Genomic DNA, 6685 nt, shown 5'->3' with positions numbered 1-6685 from the left:
AACACAGGCAACATCCGGATTAGATTTTCAGCTCACGATGTGCTAACAAAAATACAATATCACAATATTAAAATAAAATAAAATAACATCAGAGAGACTTCAGTGTAGACAACCCAAATATACACATTATGAACAAAAAATATATATACATATTGACAAAGTGAGCAGAGTGCAAAGGATGCAGGAGTATGTCCATGTAGGAGGTGGATGTGATATACAGGTACACATCCACATACATGCATACATGTACACAGTGCGATGAAGCATAGTGCAAAGGATGCTGGAATAAATAAGTAGGCCTATAAGTATTTTGTGCAGGAGTTAGGACTTGAGGTTGGTGGATTGGTATACAGTATGTACAACATGACAATATAACAGTATGAACAGCTCTGAAATAGAGAAAGGTGAATACATAAATAAATAAAACAGGCGAGTATGGAAGAGCTGGGCTGACTGAAGTGCCACAAGTCATGGATGTACCAATTAACATAGTGGAAATACCCAATCAAACTAATAGGCCTACCTTTTATATACTGAAACATTGCACTTCCCACCTGTACACCGAGTCAATATGCTCTAGCATTTTAATAGAATACATATAACATATTTTCTTAGCATTGACTTTCTTTCCGTTTTTTCTTTCCTTTTTTACTTGATTCTAATTATTATTAGAATTACAGGCAACAATTATTGTGATGATGATTATTATTGTTTTTATATTGCACCATAGACACCCTGTATTTGACTGCACATATTGCATGAGCATGTGACATGTAAAAGCCATGAATCTTGTTAAAATCTCTAAAAATATCAGATTGGATTTTTTAAAATCAGAATTTCTTGATGCACTCTCACGTTGAAGGTGAGTCCTCCCATGTTGATCTACAGCAGCAGCACTCAACCCAAATTAACAAGACAGGAGGGAAAGCATGCACATTTTTAGTTTGGTTTTAGTTTACTTTTCTCTAATCTGTTTTTTTTTAAATGGAGAAATACTAGAAAACGTTGACCTCTTTAGGCATCTTAAAACTATTAAAATTGAACTCACTCTTTGGTTGAACTGCTTGCAACTAAGCATATTAAACCTGTTTGTGTGCAGACATTGTTTTGCTTTAAAGCCAAAAAGTTTGGGAAAAACTGATTTGCAGGATGGGTAATAGGAAACAGCCAGCAACCTAGGACAAGTGTACGAACACATTTTGTTGAAAATGAGCATAATCAGTCTGTTAAAAATGAACAATTACCGATAAATTACTTCCTTAAATAAAATGATTAAGCTAATCAAGTTGAAACTTTATTCTGAAGACATACAATCCCTCTTCCGGCCCTCCTTCCTGATGTTCCTGTGTAACTTGACGACCTCCCATCGTTTATCTTGCCTCATTTCTCCTCCTCTGTAAAATGCTGGGTCTTAAAGAAAGAAGCTTTTACCGGCTATTATCACGTGAACTCCTCACATCCTTCCTTTCATCACTCATAACTGCTCTTTATTGCAGTTTTCTACCTTTAAACACACAATCAATGAACATCACAGAACCAGTTATGAGTGAGAAAGATTTCCTCAATTTATTTTTTCTGTGTGGTACATGAAACTTGCCAAAATAATTAAAGAATTACACCCTCTGGCGACTCAATAAGGTAAATGCATTTCACTACTAACATACGGTTTCAGGCCAAAAGTCTGGGCTCCATCATGGACTCGTTTTTTCGTGTGCGTGAAATTGAGGGCTATGGGGAACATTTAAAAGGTCGCAGTCAGCACTCAACAACTTAAAAATTGCAATATATATATATATATAATGGAGGGATGATTATTTTATTAAAAGAAATTTGATTAAACATGAGACACATTTCTTTATTATCATTAAATGTCCCGCTACTTAAAATCGGCATGTCAGTAAGAATGAGGCTTGGTCTGTCAGCCAATCAGATCTTAGTGGAGGCGGGTCTTAAGCCCCTAGGTAGTGAGGGAGGGTAGGTGTTGGAGGTGACGTAATGTCCTCTCGGAGGGGGTGATGTGCAGTATCTCACACCAGCGAAACTCAAAGTGCATCCAAATGAAATTTGGAAAATATATTTTAAAGAGATGGAGGACTGAAAGAGGGTCTGGGAGAATAAGCAGCTGATCACCTTCACAGGGCTGAAACGCTTTTGCTGGATCACTTTTAAGACTCAGAAATTGTATTTTTTTTTTTGCTGTAGGTTATAGTTTTATGAGGCAAAATGTCGTCTGCATTTGCAGTGATGATTACAGTACAGTTGAAACTCTTTTCGCACACAAGGCACACAATAATGCAATAACTCAAGACATAAAGTGCATAAAGTACTTGTCAGTGTCCTATCTGACACTATAGAGCTAGTTCATAACATTTGTAACATTTGTTTGAGTGTTAGTACTAATATTATTGCAAAGGCCAGCTTGCTTGAACAGAACCAAACAGTTCAAAATTCTAATGATGGCCAACAAAATCCCCTGCACTGATTTTATGCTACCACTTGTACTCTGTATTGTGTATGTGTATTTATTGTAGTATATTTTAGTTTTCATATTGAGATTTTACACACACACACACACACACACACACACACTTGCACTGTGTTTAAGCAAAATCCCTCTCTGAACAATAACAGATCAGACTGATCAGAGCAACCTGAGAGGTGAGTCACTTAAAAAGAAGTTCTCCAGTTTTTCTGAATTAGAGACTTGATAAACTGCCTCAAAAAACAAGATAAAATAACAGTACAATTATCTACAAAGCCCTGAAGACCAGTCAACCTGATATGACAAGATCATCTAAAATTTAAATAACATAAAAAGAGAGACCAGTGAGGAACGGACAACAACACAGTGATTTGGCAACGGCGCCCAAATGAGGTCTCATTCTGAAGGCTCAGTACAACAGCCAAAGGAGGAGGCTCCATTTACAGAATTACATTGCCACAATGGTCACAGCCAGTTAGTAAGGAAGAACTCTTATTCTTTACTTTACTGAGAGTATTAATATCCATATCATGGAATAATACTCTATTAAAAGTAAAAAAAATCATACTGTTACATTTTTACTTTAGTTGAATGAAGTGCAGCAAAATCTTCTAAATGACTCTTAGTGAAGATTTGTTCTTTTCACTGTTATTTTTTCATGCAAGGACTGTTACTGCAACTTGTTGTTTAACTGGATAAAATAATGTATGTTGCTGGCTACTTTAAATTCTAACAGTACATCAAGTTTGTCTTTCTGGAAAAGAACCAGTAACTGCAATATAATGAAAAATCTAGAGTAGAAAAAGTACAATAATTCATTGTGTTATCAAGTAAATGAACACAGTCTTCAGTAATGGAATATAACAGTAAGTACATTTACTCAACTATTCTGCTTTAGTTCAAATTTTAAGTGCTTGTACTTCCATTTTATGCAACTTTACACTTCTGCTCTATTACATCTCAAAAGATGACTTTTTAGAGATATGTGGTTGTCACAGGACCTGCGATGGACTGATCACCTGTCCAAGGTGTACCCCGCCTTTCGCCCAGTGTCAGCTGGGATAGGCTCCAGCCGCCCGCGACCCTGTACGCAGGATAAGCGGCTGACGATGGATGGATGGATGGTTCTCACAGGACAGCAACACTACAACAAGTACATTTAGCTAATAATAATTACATTACTTTTACTTAAGTAAGGTTTTGAATGAAGACTTTTACATGCAGTGGGGTACAGTGTGATATTAGTACTTAACTTCACTTAACTTAAGTAAAGGATCTGAATATGTCTTCCATCACTGACTGTCTCACAGCATGAAAGTTTTCAAGTAAAGTTTCAGTATTTCTAAGTAAAAGGTACCTTTAAAACACAGTATATACACACGATCTCACTGCATCATGTCCTCCTGCCATGATGTCCTAACAGACAGACTGACAGTGTGTTGACAGCTTCAGAGCTACCTCTGGTCTGAAACAAGACACAACACAACAACAGACCTGTTTAAGTTCCCGCAGGGAGCAGAACAGCTCATCTTGAAGGACATTGGCTGAGCTCTGAACAGGTTATAAAATAAAGACAGGCACAATGCTGCAAAATGAATAATAAGACCCCATATGTGTAACGGTTTACTTTTCTTTAGGTTATAAAGTATAGGTTGAAATATAATCTTCAATTTCAACTTGTTTTTGATTTTTTAAATTAAGGTATTATTGTGTGATATAAACAGTTACTGGCATTTAAAAAAACATTTCATTGTTGAACGCGTTAGGTGTTCATCAATTCTTACTTGAGTTTTTATCTCAGCTTACAAAAATGGTTTTAAAAGTAAATTTTCATCTTAGTTTATAAAACCACTGTTTGTAGTTAAAGCATCTCTCATTGGCTTTTGCATAACAGAAGACACACTAATAATGTCTCTAACGTATGCTGACAATGTCTTTTTTTCCCCTCTTGGACTATGCAACTTAATTTGCAACAGAATACATGTATAATGATTTATCTGTATTGCACCTGCATCTGTGCTAAAACAGAAGTGTATTTTGGTATCGATAATGGCAGACACGGGCTGGAAAATATCAAAACATCCATTGTGCAACCATAAAGTGCATGGTTACACTCAATAAGATGATGACTCTGATGGAGGAACAGCTGTATTTGCTTCAATATCCAAGAGATTGAAGATTTCAAAATAAATCTGCTCTGCTGTGTCTCTGAAGTCTAAAGATTGCATCATAATAAACACTGACTTCATTATGCAGGCAGCTTCTTTAAGACATCTTTATCTGGATGACTTGACAGCAGTGACTGACAGGAGGCAGCTGCATGGACACCAGGAGAGGAGGGGCCATGCAGGGTCATGAGAGGTCAGCGGGTTAGAGGAATGCAGATAGGAATGCCCTGAGCGGCGGCCAGAGGAGCATCTTCTCAGCGGGACAACAACAAGGATCAGCAGGTCCCTAGGGAGCCATGACAGTGCACAACAGGCCCAGTGTCTGCAGAGACATACAGTGAGCCAAAGGAGGAAGAGGGGGGGGAGGAGGAGGAGGAGGCCCCACATCTCAACAGGGTGATACACATGGATCCATTTCAAACTCAGGACACTCAACAACTTCTCTTCATTTATTATCACTTATAATACTCTACTATATTTTATTGCACACTGTTATAGTGGTTTGCATCAAATTATCCTTATGCTTACATAAATACAATATTATATATACAATGCACTTGATGCAATATATCATGTGATCCTCCATCAAACTAAACTACATATGGTGTTTAGTATACCGTACCTTACTGACTTGCTGCTGATAACACCATTATGTGACTTTGTTCAGAGACATTAGAGATATTAGTTTGAGGTGCAAGTTGATTTCTATCACTATTTTATTTCTTACTTCTACTGTTTATCTGTACTTCCTGTACTTATTTGTCTTTGTGGATCAATAACAGCTCATCTTATCTCACACAATTTACACTGCCAGGAAAAACTAAGCATGATTTGATTTGTATACTTTGAAAAGCATATATACCTAAGAAAAAAACAATCATTAAAAATAAAACCTCTAGCATTTGTAATTTGTACAAGGGTAGAGCAGGGCTCACAAACTCAGGGACCAGATCTGGCCTCAGAGACAAGTGAATAAGGTTTATTTTTACAACGGGCTCACAAATTTATTTTTTGTTTTTCCAACATTTGGATCTTTTAATTCTGTAGCAAGGCTGCAAAATTGGATCCAAAAAACTGGGCTCTTTATTTTGTATTTAACGTTTAGAGTAAGCTGCATTTAGTTGTGCAACTTGTCAACACCTGACATCAAAATGTCCGTCTCTAATCTAATGAGAAAACTTGACCTAGAGGCCGAGTTTCAAGAAAGATAAACATTGGAGTTTAATAATACTGCTTTCTGACTGATCTGTGGAGAAAAATGCCATTCACCAGGAATACAATCTCATGCTGCATTACTGTTGTATGCGAGTTAACAGGGAGGAGAGGAAAACACAAGTTGGAGTGTAGATAGTCCTGGCCAGTGGTCACCCACGTAATTAAAGTCTGAGCAGTCTGGTTCAGAGGGATTAAAATTAAGACTTTATTTGAAGAGGTTTGAGATTTTACACTGAAGCATTAATGAAAACTTCACTGAAACTGAAGATTTCTGAAAATACACAATGTTGTCTGTTGTTTTGAGATCTTTAATCTAATGTAGACCACAGAAATGAACACAGTACAATACGCCATGATTCACCAGCCAAGTCTGTCTGAATTTATATATACAGTTCACATAATTCATTTTGTAGAACCCATCTGGATATCTGTGTCAGTGCAATGACTGTGTGTGTGTGTGTGTGTGTGTGTGTGTGTGTGTGTGTGTGTGTGTGTGTGTGTGTGCATGTTAAGGCTGTCAGAGTGCACTGTGTTAAGTGTGTATAGGCAGATTCTGTGGAGGCTCTGCAGGCAGATTATTCTGGGCTGCGGCTTCGTGCTCAGCTGGAGCTTTTGCCTCTGTGAGAGAAAGAAATAAAGATTCACACAATAAAAACTGGTACAACAGAAATTCATACCAACAATACCACATACATCCTATCTCAGATTGTTTACCTTTTTGTGTCTCTGGCTGGAACTGTAGTTCTCCATTAGGACCTGCTGGAGGCTGCCCGTCTGCTGCCTGCTGTTCCTTTTGTCTCTGAGACATCTCTAATACTGC

General features: G+C 37.4%; 1 long non-coding RNA gene across 1 annotated transcript; it reads right to left on the bottom strand.

The window, feature by feature from the left end:
• Positions 1-6046: 6046 nt before the first annotated feature.
• On the bottom strand, positions 6047-6685 carry LOC119894035. The gene is made up of 2 exons (XR_005442862.1): positions 6580-6685; positions 6047-6483 (listed from the first exon to the last, which is right to left on the bottom strand). It is a non-coding gene; the product is annotated as an uncharacterized LOC119894035 (long non-coding RNA).

The sequence above is a fragment of the Micropterus salmoides genome, unplaced genomic scaffold (genome assembly GCF_014851395.1).
Source record: "Micropterus salmoides isolate LMB-PRFRI ecotype aquatic unplaced genomic scaffold, ASM1485139v1 Ms_hic_scaffold_10, whole genome shotgun sequence".
Classification (NCBI taxonomy): Eukaryota; Metazoa; Chordata; class Actinopteri; order Centrarchiformes; family Centrarchidae; genus Micropterus; species Micropterus salmoides.
Note: the sequence above shows the minus strand (reverse complement) of the source record. Positions and strands in the feature narration are given on the sequence as shown.